At 38.4% G+C, this 18,544-nt stretch overlaps 1 long non-coding RNA gene across 1 annotated transcript in view; it reads right to left on the reverse strand.

Annotated features, from left to right (window-relative positions):
• LOC131995154 (uncharacterized) overlaps positions 1–14,582 on the reverse strand; it is a 120,132-nt gene extending 105,550 nt beyond the window's left edge. Inside the window, exon 1 of the long non-coding RNA XR_009397209.1 lies at positions 14,446–14,582. This is a non-coding gene — a long non-coding RNA (uncharacterized LOC131995154). The remainder of the gene's footprint in view (positions 1–14,445) is intronic.
• Between the last annotated feature and the right edge of the window lie 3,962 nt (positions 14,583–18,544).

Below are 18,544 nucleotides of genomic sequence, written 5' to 3' on the forward strand. Positions count from 1 at the left end.
GTCAAAACCCAAGATCAGTTTATATGGCAGCTATATCAGGTTATGAACCGATTTACCAAACTTGGCACAGTTGTTGGATATCATAACAAAACATGTCGTGCAAAATTTCATTCCAATCGGATAAGAATTGCGCACTCTAGAGGCTCAAGAAGTCAAGACCCAAGATCGGTTTATATGGCAGCTATATCCAAACATGGACCGATATGGCCCATTTCCAATACAAACCGACCTACAATAATAAGAAGTATTTGTGCAAAATTACAAGCGGCTAGCTTTACTCCTTCGGAAGTTAGCGTGATTTCGACAGACAGACGGACGGGCATGGCTAGATCGACATATAATGTCGCGACGATCAAGAATATATTGTATATACTATCGTGTATACACGTCGTGCAAAATTTCATTCCAATCGGGTAAGAATTGCACCTTCTAGAAGCTCAAGAAGTCATGACCCAAGATCGGTTTAAATGGCTGCTCGATATGGCTAGATCGATATAAAATATCGCGACGATCAAGAATATACATACTTTATGGTGTCTCAGACGAATATTTCGAGTAGTTACAAACAGAATGACGAAATTAGTATACCCCCATCCTATGGTGGAGGGTATAAAAATATATTAATGTTCACCCTTTCTGTAAATTTTGTGAGAAAATTAAATGATGTTTTTGTTTGCAAAATAATTAAATTTCTTTTGGAATATTCACCTTTAAATATCAGAGCAGACTGCTACAACGGCTTTTTATACCCTCCACCATAGGATGGGGGTGTACTAATTTCGTCATTCTTTTTGTAACACCTCGAAATATGCGTCTAAGACCCCATAAAGTATATATATTCTTGATCGTCGCGATATTTTATATCGATCTAGCCATATCGAGCAGCCATTTAAACCGATCTTGGGTCATGACTTCTTGAGCCTCTAGAAGGTGCAATTCTTACCCGATTGGAATGAAATTTTGCACGACGTGTTTGTTATGATATCGGTTCATGTTTTGATATAGCTGACATTTAAACCGATCTTGGGTATTGACTTCTTGAGTGAACATTAATATATTTTTATACCCTCCACCATAGGATGGGGGTGTACTAATTTTGTCATTCTTTTTGTAACACCTCGAAATATGCGTCTAAGACCCCATAAAGTATATATATTCTTGATCGTCGCGATATTTTATATCGATCTAGCCATATCGAGCAGCCATTTAAACCGATCTTGGGTCATGACTTCTTGAGCCTCTAGAAGGTGCAATTCTTACCCGATTGGAATGAAATTTTGCACGACGTGTTTGTTATGATATCGGTTCATGTTTTGATATAACTGACATTTAAACCGATCTTGGGTATTGACTTCTTGAGCCTCTAGAACCGATGCCATATAAACCGATCTGGGATCATGACTTCTTGAACTTCTAGAGGGCTGAAATTTTGTACAACGGCTTCTCTCATGACCTTCATCATACGTGTATAATATAGTCTGAATCCATCAATAGCTTGATACAGCTCCCATATAAACCTCTCACCCTATTTTGCTTCTTGAGCCCCTACAAGGCGCAATTCTTATGCGAATGAACCGAAATATTACACAATGACTTCTACAATGTTCAGCATTCATTTATGGTCCGAATCGGACATTAACTTGATATAGCTCTCAAAGCATAACAGTTCTAATTCAATATTCTATGTCTGTCTAAAAAGAGATACCGCGCATAGAACTCGACAAATGCGATCAATGGTGGAGGGAATATAAGATTCGGCCTGTCCGAACTTAGCACGCTTTTGTTTGTTTTTTTTTACAACTTAAATCCTATATAGGGCGGCCCAGTAGCCGAGTTGGTAGCGTACGTAACCGCCCTTCGCCAAAATCCGGTGAAAATGCATACCCTATGCCCCATAGCAGCTATATCGAAATATGTTCCGATTCGGACAAAATACTAACAAGTACAAATCATTGTTCAATTGTATATAGCAAAATATTGGTCTTTTTTTGCAGCTACATCTAAAAATAAATCGATCTGAAGGATATACAACACGGATGTCGAAAAGCCTAACATAAGTCACTATGCCAAATTTCAGTGAAATCGGATTATAAATGCGTCTTTTATGGGGCCAAGACTTTAACTCGAGATGTCGGTCTATATGGCAGCTATATTCGTATCTAGACCGATCTGGGCCAAATTAAGGAAGGATGTCGAAGGGCCTAACACAGCTCACTGTCCCAAATTTCGGAGACATCGGACAATAAAAAGGCCTTTAATTGGCCCAAAACCTTGAATCGAGAGATCGGTCTATATGGCAGCTACATCCAAATTTGGATCGATCTGAGCCAAATTGACGAAAAATATCGAAGGGCCTAACATAACTCACTACCCCAAATTTTGGCAAAATCTGACAATAAATGAGCCTTGTATAGGCGCAATACCTTAAATCGAGAGATCGGTCTATATGGCAGCTATATCTAAATCTGGACTTATCTGAGCCAAATTAGAGATGGATGTCGGATGGCCTAACACAACTCACTGTCCCAAATTTCAGCAAAATCGGACAATAAATGTGGCTTTTATGGGCCTAAGATCCTAAATCGGGGGATAGGTCTATATGGCAGCTATATCCAAATCTACACCGATCTAAGCCAAATTGATGAAGGATATCTAAGAGCCTAACACAACTCACTGTCCCAAATTTCAGCCAAATCGGATAATAAATGTGGCTTTTATGGGCCCTAGACCCTTAACCGGAGGATCGGTCTATATGGCAGCTATATCCAAATCTGGACCGATCTAAGCCAAATTGATGAATGATATCTAAGAGCCTAACACAACTCACTGTCCCAAATTTCAGCCAAATCGGATAATAAATGTGGCTTTTATGGGCCCTAGACCCTAAATCGGAGGATCGGTCTATATGGCAGCTATATCCAAATCTGGACCGATCTGGGCCAAATTGATGAAGGATATCTAAGGGCCTAACACAACTCACTGTGCTAAATTTCAGCCAAATCGGATAATAAATGTGGCTTTTATGGGCCTAAGACCCTAAATCGGCGGATCGGTCTATATGGGGGCTATATCAAGATATAGTCCGATATAGCCCATCTTCGAACTTAACCTGCTTATGAACAAAAAATGACTCTGTGCAAAATTTGATCTCAATATCTTTATGTTTAAAGACTGTATCGTGATTTCAACAGACAGACGGACAAACGGACGGACATGTTTAGATCATCTTAGATTTTTACGCTGATCAAGAATATATATACTTTATAGGGTCTTAAAAGGATATTTCGATGTGTTGCAAACGGAATGACAAAATGAATATACCCCCATCTTTTAGTGGTGGGTGTAAAAATCAATTTGTGCTTGTTTGTTTATTGGTTTGTTGGTTTGTTTGTTTGTGTGTTCCGTATAGACTCAAAAGTGGCTGAAGCGATTTTGTTAAAATTTTCACAGGTTGTGCATAACGATCCCGTGTTGAAAATAGGGTACTACATTTTTGATGTCTGAAGGAGGGGCGGACCCTCCCCCTTATCCTAAAATTCAGAAACGACTGATCTTGGAGAGGGGTAGTTCGATTCAAGCGAAAATTTGTACGATCTCTTATAGTAACCTAAAAACTAAAATTTGGTATCCAAATTCTGAAACGACACTATGGGACGCAAATGAAAGTTATTTAAGACTAGAAACCATAGGCTGCCCGCCTCTATAAACACCCCCCAAAGAGGACAAATTTATGACCATAGCAATATGGGGCTTAAATGAAAGGTATTTGGTAGTAGACCACGAATCTGATAGCATTCCGGACAAACTGTCTTGGGGACGACCCACCCCCTTAAGTAAACCCAAAAAGGACGCATTTGCTCACCATGACAATTTGGGCCTTAAAGAGAGTGGAGTTCGATATTTATAGTTTTTTGGGCCCATGCCCCAAACCAGACATAAACATACCAATCACCACCCTATGGGCCATCCAATTTCCAAAATCCCCATGGTAATGTCGGGATCATATAATGTTTTTAAGAGTGGAGTACATCAAACATCCAAACTTAAATTACACTAAACCCTTCGAGCGAATTCGTAGACCAATAAAGATAATATGGGATTCAGATAAAGGCATTTATTTTGTTATCTTATTAGTCAAGCCATATACATATACTATTTTTCGTAGCAAGGTATTTTACTAAAATCTCTTTAATTGTTGAAAATAAATTTGGAAAGGATAGTTTTGTTCCATATTAAGTAAAAGAAGGCGCAGCGGAGCATGCCCTAGCTTGTTGATTATAGAGTCACACTTTGAATAAAAGGCCTAATTATATATGTTCTCGATCGCCTCGACGATCTGAGTCGATCTAGTCATGTCCGTTCGTCTGTCGAAATCACGATAGTGGTCAAACGCGTAGAGCTAGCAGCTTGAAATTTAGCACAGATACTTAATATTGATGTAGGTTGTTGGGGATTGCAAATGGGCCATATCGGTTCAGATTTAGATATAGCTCCCATGTAAATCGATTTGAGTCCGATTTGGCTGAAATTTTGCATGTAGTGTTCTGTTATGACTTCCAACAACTGTGCTAAGCAACTCTAGCCACATTTTTTTCCGTAGCTCTGTTCCAAACCTCATTTCTTCATAAAAAGTAGCGAAGTGTCTACCAAATAACGAGACACACAGCCATTGATCGACACGCATCCTTTTTCAACAACAAAAACATACCAAAAATTTCTACCCTCTTACTTTTTTATCCGATTTGACAAAAGCGAATATATTAAATTGGTCAAAATACCACGATACATGAAATTTTCTTCAACAAACAACCAGTACCATAACAGACCTAGAGTTGCAACATGGCAACAGGACAAAACAGCAAAAACCTTTGATAAAACAGAAGATTCTGTCAGCTGAAAATAGGAGAGCAAACATTACTACTGTTTCAGCAAACATCGTGCTGCTGTATTAGCAAACATTTCTTACTGCTAAAACTACATTTCTTACTTAAAAAATATGAGGTTTTGTCAAATCTGCTTTAAAAATTTTATCCTACTTCTTATGGTTTAGAATTTGTTTAGAAATTTTGTTGGAAGAGATGATTCTAATTTGTGGAATATTATTGTAAAGAAGCTACCTGGTCCATCCATAGGTATTCATGTTGAAATGTAGATGAGCCAGCTTACATCGTTTGTCATTGCTCTACTAATTTGCACATGACTGGCATGGCCTTTTGTATCTAAATTTAAACAAACAAGTAAAAAGGTGTTAAATTCGGCTGGGCCGAACTTTGGATACCCACCACCTCGGGCATATATGTAAACCACCTTTCGTCAAAATCCGGTGAAAAATGCGCATATGCCCCATAGCAGCTATATCGAAATATGTTCCGATATGGACCTAATACTAATAAATAAAAGTCTATTGTGTATAACAAAATATTGGTCTTTTTAGTAGATATATCTAAAAATAAACCGATCTGAACCATATGCACCAAGGATGTCGAAAAGCCTCAAATAAGTCACTGTGTCAAATTTCAGTGAAATCAGATTATAAATGCGCCTTTTAAAGGGCCAATACTTTAAACCAAGATATCGGTCTATATGGCAGCCATATCCAAATCTATACCGATTTCGACCAAGTTTCGGAAAAATGTCGAATAGCCCAACACAACTTACTGTCCTACATTTCGGCGAAATCGGACAATGAATGCGGCCAAAAAACTTACATCGAGAGATCGGTCTATACGGCAGCTATATGCAAATCTGGGCCGCTTTGAGCCAAATTGCAGAAATATGTGGAGGGGCTTAACCTAACTCACGGACCCAAATTTCGGCGACATCGGACAATAAATGCGCCTTTAATGAGCCCAAAACCTTAAATCGACAGATCGGTCTATATGGTAGCTATATACAAATCTGGACCGATCTGTGCTGTATTGCAGAGGTATGCCGAGGGGCTTAACGATCTGTGCTGTATTGCAGAAGTATGCCGAGAGGCTTAACACAACTTACTGTCCCAAATTTCGGTAAAATCGGACAACAAATGTGGCCTTAATGGGCCTAAGACCCTAAATCGGCGGATCGGTCTATATACATCCAAATCTTGCCCGATCTGGGCCAAATTGAAGAAGGATGTCAAAGGGCGTAATACAATTTACTGTTCCAAATTTCAGCAAAATCGAATAATAAATGTGGCTTTTATGGGAATAAGACCCTAAATCGGCGGATTTGTCTATATGGCAGCTATATCCAAATCTTGACCGATCTCGGCTAAATTAAAGGAGGGTGTCGAAGGGCGTAATACAACTCACTGTCCCAAATTTCAGCAAAATCGGATAATAAATGTGGCTTTTATGGGCCTAAGACCCTAAATCGGAGGATCAGTCTATATGGGGGCTATATGAAGATATAGTCCGATATAGCCCATCTCTTTATTTTAAAAGGCAGTATCGTTATTTCAACAGACAGCTTTATAAAATAAAATGATCTTCGCCTTTAGGGCAAAAAACTTGCCCGGACGGGATTCGAACTTTGACACTCAGAATAGCAACGAGTGTCCGGATCTATTAACTAAACTTTTGAAAGGTCCACAGGAATATGTGTGTACCATAGAAGTAATTTTAGTTGTGTGTACAAGAAATGCATCACTACAACACAAAACACATGCCATAGAAAAGAACATCTTGTAGACAGGGTGTCGAACTTGGTTAGTGTTGTACCTATATCATAAAGCGGTTTTCGCAATGAATTCGATATAAATAAAACCTACCAATGTACGACCTTGAAGCCCGCTCACCCAATCTTTTATGATAAATGGCAGCTTTAGCCAAGAGCTCACAACGAGTGATACCATAGTTGGTGTTGTGGAATCCTCTAGCTTGACTTTTCCATTGCAAAAACTCGTCGATCATTGAGCTCGTCACGAAATGACAACTATAAAACAAGTAAAAGCGTACTAAGTTCGGCCGGGCCGAATCTTATATACCGTCCACCATGGATCGCATTTGTCGAGTTCTTTTCCCGGAATTTCTTCTTAGGCAAAACAGGATATAAGAAAAGATTTGCTCTGCTATTAGAGCGATATCAAGATATGGACCACAAGTTTGGACCACAACTAAATTGTATGTTGGAGACCTGTGTAAAATGTCTGCCAATTCGAATAAGAATTGCGTCCTTTGTGGGCTCAAAGAGTAAAATAGAATGATCGATTTATATGGGAGCTGTATCAGGCCATAGACCGATTCAGACCAAAATAAACACGTATGTTGATGGTCATGAGAGGATCTGTCATACAAAATTTCAGGCAAATCGGATAATAATTTCGACCTCTAGTGGCTCAAGAAGTCAAGATTCCAGATCGGTTTATATGGCAGCTGTATCAGGTTATGAACCGATTTGAACCATACTTGGCACAGTTGTTGGATATCATAACAAAATACTACGTGCAAAATTGCATTCCAATCGGATAAGAATTGCGCCCCTAGAGGCTCAAGAAGTCAAGACCCAAGATCGGTTTATATGGCAGCTATATCAAAACATGGACCGACATGGCCCATTTACAATACAAACCGACCTACACTAATAGGAAGTATTTGTGTAAAACTTCAAGCGGCTAGCTTTGCTCCTTCGGAAGTAAGCTTGCTTTCGACAAACAGACGGACGGACAGACAGACGGACGGATGGACGGACAGACGGGCGGACATGGCTAGATCGACATAAAATGTCACGACGATCAAGAATATATATACTTTATGGGGTCTCAGACGAATATTTCGAGTAGTTACAAATAGAATGACGAAATTAGTATACCCCCATCCTATGGTGGAGGGTATAATAAAATGATCTTCGCCTTAACAAGCAAAAAAAACTTGAATGAAAACTTTACTTTGTAGTATTTTTATGCCCACCTTCGTGAATTTGGCTCAGATCGGTCCAGATCTGGATATAGCTGCCATATAGACTGATCCTCCGATTTAGGGTCTTAGGCCCGTTGAAACCACAATTAATATTCGACATTGGTGAAATTTGGGACAGTAAGTTGTGTTAGGCCCTTCGACATCCTTCGTTAATTTGGCTCAGATTGGTCCAGATTTGGATATAGCTGCCATATAGACCGATCGTCTGATTTAGGGTGTCGCCGAAATTTGGGACAGTGAGTTAAGTTAAGCCCCTTGACATAATTCTGCATTATGGCACAGATCGGTCTAGATTTAGATATAGCTGATATTTAAACCGATCTCTCGGTTTTAGGTTTTGGGGACATAAAAAACTAATTTATTGTCCGATGTCGCCGAAATTTGGGACAGTGAGTTGTGTTAGGCCCTTCGATATCCTTCTTCCATTTCACTCAGATCGGTCCAGATTTGAATATAGCTGCCATATAGACCGATCTCTCGATTTAATGTTTTGGGACCATAAAAGGCGCATTTATTTTTCGATGTTGTAGAAATTTGGGACAGAGAGTTAAATTGAGCCCCTCCTCATATTTCAGCAATTTGGTCTAGATCGATCAAGATTTGCATTTTGCTGCCATATAGACCGATATCTCGATTTAAAGTCTTGGCCCCAAAAAATGCGCGTTTGTAATCCGATTTAACTGAATTTTTACACATTGACTTATGTTAGGCTTTTCGACATCCATGTTGTATATGGTTCAGATCGGTTCATTTTTAGATATGGCCACTAAAAATTATAATATTTTGTTAAACACAATTGAACAGTGACTTGTACTTATAAGTATTTGGTCCAAATCGGCTCATATTTCGATATAACTGCTATGGGATATAAGGTATGCAATTTTCACCGGATTTTGATGAAAGAGGGTGGAGGGTATAATAACCACCGGCCCGGCCCACCAGCCGAGGTGGTGGTGGCCTTTCTACTTGTATATTTTAGAGTAATTTTAATGTCGAATTAAATCGAGGTATAATTGTACTGCCTTTCTAATTGCCCGCTTGTCCTTTGGCTTATCTTCATCCATACATTTAGCGCTGTATTTCAAAAAAATCATTCGAACTAATAAATATTTCATGACCGAGGGTAGAAAACATGGGAAGATTTTCCGATGGAATTTTCCGACAACAAATAGTTATTGCGAATAGCCATTGTTTATTGCTTTAATGTTTGCTATTTAGAAGTCCATTGGGTTCAATATTGAAATATTTGGCATAACGATTAAATAGGATTCGCCTGTGCATTCATTTCGTTTTTTTCTTTTTGAAGAATAAAGTGACTTCAAAATATACGTCGTAGGAAACGGAAATTAAGTCGGTCGCAATTGAATGACAGAAGGCAATTCAGATGGCAACAAATTTAATGTGTCAGTTGTCATGAAATTTCGAGCAAAGTCAAGAAATCCAGAAGGCATGCACGGGAACAAAAGTGAATATGTAAACGAAAATTAATTTCATAATTGTTCATGCGAAAAATTAATTCAAATATCTTCTCAAATACATGCATAATAGGCTCTAGAAACGAAGGACAAATACATTCGCACGCATCCAACAGCGCATTCAGACATACTCACGTACACGTTCGCCATACCACAGAAAAATGCTTTTCAAGCGTGGCAGAGAATTCATTTCCTTGTTTGCGTACGTGTGAGTGTGGTCGTCTTCACTGTACATCCTACTACTACATAGCAGGATGGGGGTTTGGTTGTGACAACTGAGTCTGTATTGAAATTTACACTTGATTGTCAGCACTTGAATTAATTTAAGAAACTTTACCAATTTTCAATTTGTTATATTTAACTTAGCCCTGTTTTGTTCATTAAAAAACAGCTGTTCGTGGGTGTGTGTGTATCCGTACTGTCAAAATTAGTCAAAAAACATGCCAAAGTTGGGATTTTACAATTATCTAGCTTCAAATCAAATATGAGTCTTAGTGCTTTCTTTGCCTGTTCTAGCAATGAATGGAGTATTATTACATGCTTTTCAAATGTGTATGTTTCTATGTACATATGTCGAAATACACGCGTCGACGAATTATACTAGTTAACACCAGTATTTTAAAAAAGTAGTTTTAAATTATATATCGCTTGGCTAGCAGTTTAACAATTAAATGCCTTAATCTGAATCCCATATGATCTTTACTGATTTATGAATTCGCTCAACGGGTTTATGGTCATTTGAGTTTGGATATTAGATGTATTCCATTCTTAAGGAACTTTATTTGAGCCCGATAAACTCATGGGGATTATGGGAGTAAGAAGGCTCCCAGGGTGGCGGTTGTTGGGTGTAGGGGGTGGTGTGGACCCCCAGTGGTTCCAAAAGTGGGTATGAATTTCGTGATCTACTCCCAAATACCTTCATTTGAGTCCCATATTGCCTTGACCGGTCCGATTTATGGGTGTTTTCAGGGTGAGTTGGTCCCCAGACACTTGGCCCTAACAAAAATATCCTCATCGTTCTCTTCTCTCAAATACCATACATATTGATCCCATATTGCCATTGGTTAGAGGGAAGTTTATGGGATGAGACGTACCCAATCACTTGGCCCCAAAATTGGTTATCATATTCGTTTTCTAATCCCAAATACCTTTCATTTGGTCGGTAAATTTGTACTCTTGGGGAAGGGGTGGTGTCCCAAATACATGGTGCCACATTTGGTGATCAGATTCGTATTCTACTCCCAAATACCTTTACTTGAGCCCCATATTACGATGGTCAATATATAATTGTAGACCCCCAGAAAATTTGTCCCAAAAATGGGTATCAATTTCGTGCTCTACTTCCCAATACTTTTCATTTAAGCCCCACATTGACCTGGTCGGTAAATATGTCCGATTTAGGTGTGTGTTGTTGAGTGGGGTTGTCCCCCAAACCCTTAGCCCTGAAAATAAATCATAATCGTGCTCTACTCTCAATATCATTTATTTGAACCCGATATTGGATATCAAATTCGTTTTCTAACTTCAAATACCCCTTATTGCAAAATTTGCAAATATGTCCGCTTTGTGGAGAGCTCCACTCTCTTGAAGACCCAAATTGCCATGGTGAGCACATTCGTCCTATTTGGGGGTTGTTTTGGGGGTGGGACGTCCCCTAAACAGTTGGTCCCGCATGTTGATATCAGATTCGTGGCCTACTCCAAAACACCTTCCATTTGCGCCCCATACTTGCATAGTCGGCAAACATGTCCGGTTTGGGGGGTGTTTTGGGGGATGGGGCGGCCATTCAGTGACTTTCTCTGAATATATATATCAGCTTCGGAAATATGTGTAAGCTTTAGAGTACTAAAGTACCTTTTACTTCAGCACCATATTGCAATGGTCAGCAAATACTTCCTATTTAAGTGTTATGGGGTGGGTTGGCCCCTTAGAAACTCTTTCCCGAATATTGATATCAGATCCGTGGGGTACTTCCAAAGACCTTTTATTTGAGCCCCATATTGCCATGCTCGTAAATTTGTGCCCTTTGGGGTTGTTTTAGGGAAGGGGTGGTCCCCAAAACACTTGGTTCCACATTTGGATATCATATTCGTATTCTACACTCAAATACCTTCTATTTGAGCCCCATACTGCGATGGTCAGTAAATAAGTCCTGTTTGGTGGTGTTTTTAGGTTGGGTGGCCAACACTTGGTCACACATTTTGATATTAGATTCGTATTGCCATGGTCGGTAAATATGTCCGTTTTAGGGGTGTTTTGGGGGTTGGGGCGGTCCCCCAAACACTTGGTAAGACAATTGGATATCAGATACGTTTTCTACTCTTAAATACCTTTCATTTGAGTCACATATTGTCGTGATTGGACTATATATATATATTTGGTTGGTTTTGGTGGTGCGGCGGCCCCCTAGGTACCCCATCCAAAATTTGGATACCAAATTTTTGTTTGTAGGTTACTATAAGATAGCACACAAAATTTCGCTTAAATAGCAATACACATCACCGAAATTTAAATTTTTTTAAAATTAGGGTAAGGGAGAGGGTCCGCCCCTTTAGATATCAGAAAATTTAATACCCCATTTTCACCATGGGATCAATATGCACCATCTGTGAAAATGTCAAGAAAATCGGTTCAGCAGTTTCTGAGTCTATAAGGAACACCACTGAAGGATGGGGGTATATTCATTTTGTCATTCCGTTTGCAACACATCGAAATATCCATTTCCGACCCCATTAAGTATATATATATATTCTTGATCAGCGTAAAAATCTAAGACGATCTAGGAATGTCCGTCCGTCTGACCGTCTGTCTGTCTGTCTGTTGAAATCACGCTAGAGTCTTCAAAAATAGAGATATTGAGCTGAAACTTTGCACAGATTCTTTTTTTGTCACATAAGCAGGTTAAGTTCGAAGATGGGCTATATCGGACTATATCTTGATATAGCCCCCATATAGACCGATCCGCAGATTTGGGTCTTAGACCAATAAAAGCCACATTTATTATCCGATTTTGCTGAAATTTGGGACAGTGCGTTGTGACATCCTTCGTGAATTTGGCCTAGATCGGTCCAGATTTGGATATAGCTGCCATGTAGACCGATCCCTCGATTTAATGTTTTGGGCCCATAAAAGGCGCATTTATTTTCCGATGTTGCAGAAATTTGGGACAGAGAGTTAAGTTAAGCCCCTGCACATATTTCTGCAATTTTGTCTAAATCGATCAAGATTTGCATATTGCTGCCATATAGACCGATATCTCGATTTAAAGCCATGGCCCCAAAAAATGCGTATTTATAATCCGATTTAACTGAAATTGGACACATTTACTTATTTTAGGCTTTTCGACACCCATGTTGTATATGGTTCAGATCGGTTTATTTTTAGATATAGCTACTAAAAAGACCAATATTTTGTTATACACAATTGAACAGTGGTTTGTACTCAAAAATCGGATCATATTTCGATTTTTGATGCACAAATTTCAACAAAATCAGATAAGAATTTCGCCCTCCAGAAGCTCAAGAAGTCAAGCCCCTAGATCGGCTTATATGGCAGCTATATCAGGTTATATAGCTGTCATATAAGCCGATTTGAACCATACTTAGTACAGTTGTTGGATGTCATGACAAAACACCTCATACAAAATTTCAGCCAAATCGGATAGGAAATGCGCCCTCTATAGGTTCAAGAATTTAAAATCCCAGATCGGTTTATATGGCAGCTATATCAGGTTATGTACCGATTTGGCCATACTTAGCACAGTTATTGAAAGTCATAACAAAACACATCATGCAAAATTTCAGCCAAATCGGATGAGAATTGCCCTATTGGCTCAGGAAGTCTAGATCCAAGTATGACCTTCAACATACGTTTCTAATATGGTGTGAATCGATCAATAGCTTGATACAGCTCCCATATAAACCTAGCACGCTCTTACTTGTTTAGGCTGTTATCTTTTTGGTGTATCTTTCATCGTTGGGGTTTAAACAGCTCACGCACGTTTCGTGTTTTGTTTCACTGTGAAACATCTTCATTGTTAATGACGACCATCAACTATCGATACATCGCCGTTTAAAGCTTTTGACCCTCCGTTACTCAACAACGTGGAAAATTTTACAAAAGGATTTAGGTTAGAAGCCTTTCAAAATACAGCAGGTGCAAGAATTGAAGCCGAACGACCTTCCGCAATGCAGAATTTTTAGTGAATGGGCTCTAGCAAAGTTGATCCACTTTTTTATCGAAAAATTGTTGTCAGCGATGAAGCTCACTTTTGGCTCACTGAGTACATAAATATGCTGAATTGTCGATTTTGAAGTGAAGATCATCCAGAAGCATTGCAAGAGTAATGCACTCAGCAAAAGTCTGTTTGGTGCGGTTTATATGCTGGCGGCATCATTAGACCGTACTTCTTAAGATGATGCGAATCGTAGCTTAACTGTAAATGGTGAGTGCTACCGTGAGAAGATATCAAACTTGTTTTTTTGCCCAAAATGTAAGAGGCTGACTTGCATAACATGTGGATTCAACAAGACAACACCACATTCCACAGGGGCGAGTTTTACACTATTTTTTGTGGTAGTATGTTAAGGCTCATGCCTATACAGACAAGCCCGCTTCCATTGACGCATTGGAAGACTACACTGAAGCATTTATTCGTGGGATACCAGCCGAAATGTTGGAAAGAGTATGCCAAAATTGGACTAAGTGGATGGACTTTTTGAGGCGCAGTCACGGTCAACAATTGCATGAAATAATCTATAAACAAACAAGTAAGAGCGTGCTAAGTTCGGCCGGGCCGAATCTTATATACCCTCCACCATGGATCGCATTTGTTGAGTTCTATGCGCGGTATTATATTTTTAGGCAAACAAAGAATAATGAATAAGAACTTTATGCTATTGGATCTATTTAAAGTTAAAGTCCGATTCGGACCGTAAATAAACGCGGAACATTGTAGAAGCGATAACTACCAAGGCGGTAGGGTCAAGAAAAAGTCTTGGAGTTTAGGGAGGTAATTGTCACCTACTTTGAACATTACATTAACGTAATATTTTAAAAAAACTCTTACATACCAGCACCAATAACTTGAGATGGAGCAGTATCTAACTTCGAGGGCGAAGATTTTAATGGACTTCCCAATAGGGAAGTAACAACCAAAATGGTGAAGTCACGCACTATCTTGAAGTTCTCGCCTGCTAGTTCTCGCTAGCAGCAAAAATTTTAAAGAAAATAATTCCTTTTAAATTTTTATAGACAATTTGTCATTGTCAAATAACCGGAATTGCCAGATAAAACACCAAAAAATTCGAAAAATGTTCAATAATTATTTAATGAAATTATGTGTTTGTGAATACGAAATTTTAAAATCAATTTATTAAGAATAAGTGAAGACGTGCTGAGTTCGGCCGGGCCGAATCTTAGGACCAAGTATGATCGAGAGACCGGTTTACATGGGAGCTATATCAGGTTATAGACTGATTTAGATCGTATTTGGTACAGTTGTTAGAAGAAAATTCAGAATGCAAGATTTCAGCGAAATCGGATAAAAATTGCGGTTTCCAGGGTCTCAAGAAATCAAATCGGGAGATCGGTTATATGGGAGCTATATAAAGTTATAGACCGATGAACATTACTTAGCACAGTTGTTGGATGTCATAACAGAACACTACGTGCAAAATTTCAGCCAAATCAACCAAATCAGGAAGTCAAATCGGGAGATCGGTTTATAAATATATAAGCTATATCTAAATCTGAATCGACATGGGCCATTTGCAATCCCCAACGATGTTAAGTATACGTGCAAAATTTCAAGTGTATAGCTTTACTTGTTCTACAACTTCCGTGATTTCGGCAGACGGACGGAGATGGCTAGATCGACTTAGAACGTCGAGGCGATCAATAATATTCATACTTTATGGGGTCTTAGACAAATATTTCGAGGTATTACAAAGGGAATGACTAGATTAGTATACCCCCATCCTATGGTGGTAGGTATAAAACTTGCTAAGTTCGAACGGACCGAATCTAATATACCCTCCACCATCTATCTCATATTGCGTTGTTTTTTTAAAACACAGACACTTAACAATGGTATTAGGTCAGGTAATAAATTCCAAGTCCCCCTTTTTGGATAAGAATTGTTTCCTGTAGTTGAGTTAAAAATCAAATGGAGAGATTGGATTATGTGATAGCTATTTCAGATTAAGAAACTTTTCGGCTTATGCTTGGTATTGATATTGGCTAGATCAACATAAAATGTCACGACGATCAATAATATATAAACTTTATAGGGTCACGAAACAATACTTTGAGGTGTTAACGTAATGCCTAGAGTAGTATACGACCTTCTAAGGGTAGAAGGTAAAAATACGCTCAGGATCAGATTATGTGATATTGTGGGAAGCGCATTTAATTGAGGATATCGATGAACGTAAAATAAAATAATTAGGGTATAAGCATTTGATAACTATTTCGGATTCAACAAGAACTGGAGATGTGATAACATATTTGGAAGACAAATTAAGTGTGGAGGCAGGCTATGAAAAGCATCGAGTTTTATGAGCATTATCAGATGACTTCAATATAGACTGGCCGAAAAATAATACAAACATCATCATCAGAACTATTACTATATTATAACAAACTACTATAAAAAAACACACAAAAATAATTGAAAATTGCAAAATTTTACACCATGAATGAATTAAAATATCAAAAGAATGCGAGAGCCAAGAACAAGTAAAATCGTGCTAAGTTCGGAAGGGCCGAATCTCGGGAACCAACCACCATGGATTCTGCTAAAATGTGGGAGCTATATTTGGTTATAGACCGATTTGGACCATACATGTCACAGTTTTAGAGAGTCATAAAATAAAATTTCAGCCAAATCGGATACAAATTGCGGCTTCAGGGCGCTCAAGAAGTCAAATCGGTTTATATTGAATTGGACCGTAAATTAACGCTGAACATTGCAGAAGTCATTGTGTAATATTTCAGTTCATTCGGATAAGAATTGCGCCTTGTAGGTTCTCAAGAAGCAAAATCGGGAAATAAGTTTATATAGGAGCTGTATCAAGCTATTGATCGATTCAGACCATATTAAACACGCATGTTGAAGGTCATGAGAGAAGCCGTTGTATAAAATTTCTGCCAAATCGGATGAGAATTGCACCTTATAGAGGCTCAAGAAGTCAAGATCCCAGATCGGTTTATATGGCAGCTATGTCAGGTTATATACCATTCTAAGCACATTTATTGAAAGTCATAACAAAACACCTCATGACAAATTTCAGTCAAATCGGACAAGAATTGCGCCCTCTAGAAGCTCAAAAAGTCAAGACCCAAGATCGGTTTATATGGCAGCTATATCAAAACATAGACCGATTTGAGCCATACTTAGGAGTATGGTTGGAGGTGATACCAAAACACCACATGCAAACTTTCAGTCAAATCGGACGAGAATTGCACCCTGTAGAGGCTCAAGAAGTCAAGACCCAAGATCGTTCTATATGGCAGCTATATCAAAACATGGACAGATCATAAATATATATACTTTATGGGGTCTCAGACGTATATTTCGAGGAGTTACAAACAGAATGACGAAATTAGTATATTCCCATCTTATGGTGGAGGGTATAAAAATAACCCTTTATATATACAGATTCTATGTATACCCCCATCATAGGATAGGGGGTATATTCATTTAGTCATTCCGTTTGCAACACATCGAAATATCAATTTCCGACCTTACAAAGGACATATATTTCGGATCGTCCTAAAATTCTAAGACGATTTAACGATGTCCTTGTGTCTGTCCGTCCGTCTGCTGTAATCACTCTACGGACTTCACTAATTGAGATATTGAGCTGAAATTTGGTACAGATACGTATTTTTTATGCACGCTGATTTAGTTCTTAAACGGGCCAAATCGGACCATATTTGGATATAGCTGCTATATAGACCGATCTGCCGATAAAGGGTCTAATGCCCATGAATGCTTTATTTTTTATAAGATTTCGCTGAAATTGGAAACAGTGAGTATATTAAGGCTTCCCGATATCTGACACAAATATGGTTCAGATCGGACCATATTTATATATGGCTGCCATATATACCGATTTGCCGATAAATAAATTTATAAACAGTGGGTGGGTAAATTTGAAACAGTAGGTTATTTAAGCCTACCGACATCTGACCTAAAAATGGTTCAAAATGGACTATATTTAGATATAGCTGCTATATAGACCGATCTCCCGGTTAAGGGTCTGAAGCCTATAAAAGCTTTATTTTTTACCCGATTTCGCTGAAAACTGAAACAGTGAGTAGTTTTATGATTCCCAACGTAGAACCTAAATATAGTTCAGATCGGACTATATTTAGATATAGCTGTCATATAGACCGATCTGCCGATAAAGGGTCTAAAGCCCATAAAAGCTTTATCAATGTCCGTGCCGAATTTGGGTGCATAAGTTATTCAATTTTTAACGGATTAAGACGAAAGGGTGTTTACATATATACCCGAGGTGGTATCCAGAGTTCGGCCCGGCTGAACTTAATGCCTCTTTATTTGTTTTAATTGATCATTGCCTTTACTCCTAATAAATTTTACAAAATAACGCTGGAAGAAATTTATATTTTGACGACATCATATTTAGTTGGGGACTGAATTTTATAGTAATAAAACCTTGAAGAGCAGATTACGTTCTATCGCAGTACTATCAACACTTATTAGCTTTGACTTTATTTCACAGTATTCTCAAGACAATGATCTATGAAACTTTCATCGTTCATATTTTCGATTGCTTTTGAATTCTAATGTCATCCATATATATTCTCTAAACAATATCTAAGGCATTCAACTTTGTTTCTTTTTAAACTCACCACCATAGGATGGGGGTATACTAATTATGACTTCCAACTAGTTATGACTTCCAACAACTTGATATAGCTCCTATATAATCCGATCTCCCGATTTCACTTCCGATTAAGCAGAAAATTTGCATGCGGCGTTCTGTTAAGACTTTTAACGATTGTGTCAAGTACAGTTTAAATCGGTTAAGAAACTGATATATATACAATATAAACCGATTTGACTTCTTAAGCGCCTTGAAGCCGCAATTTGTATCCGATTTGGCTGAAATTTTATGTTATGACTCTCTAAAACCGTGCCAT

This window comes from Stomoxys calcitrans, chromosome 2 (assembly GCF_963082655.1).
Source record: "Stomoxys calcitrans chromosome 2, idStoCalc2.1, whole genome shotgun sequence".
Lineage (NCBI taxonomy): Eukaryota > Metazoa > Arthropoda > Insecta > Diptera > Muscidae > Stomoxys > Stomoxys calcitrans.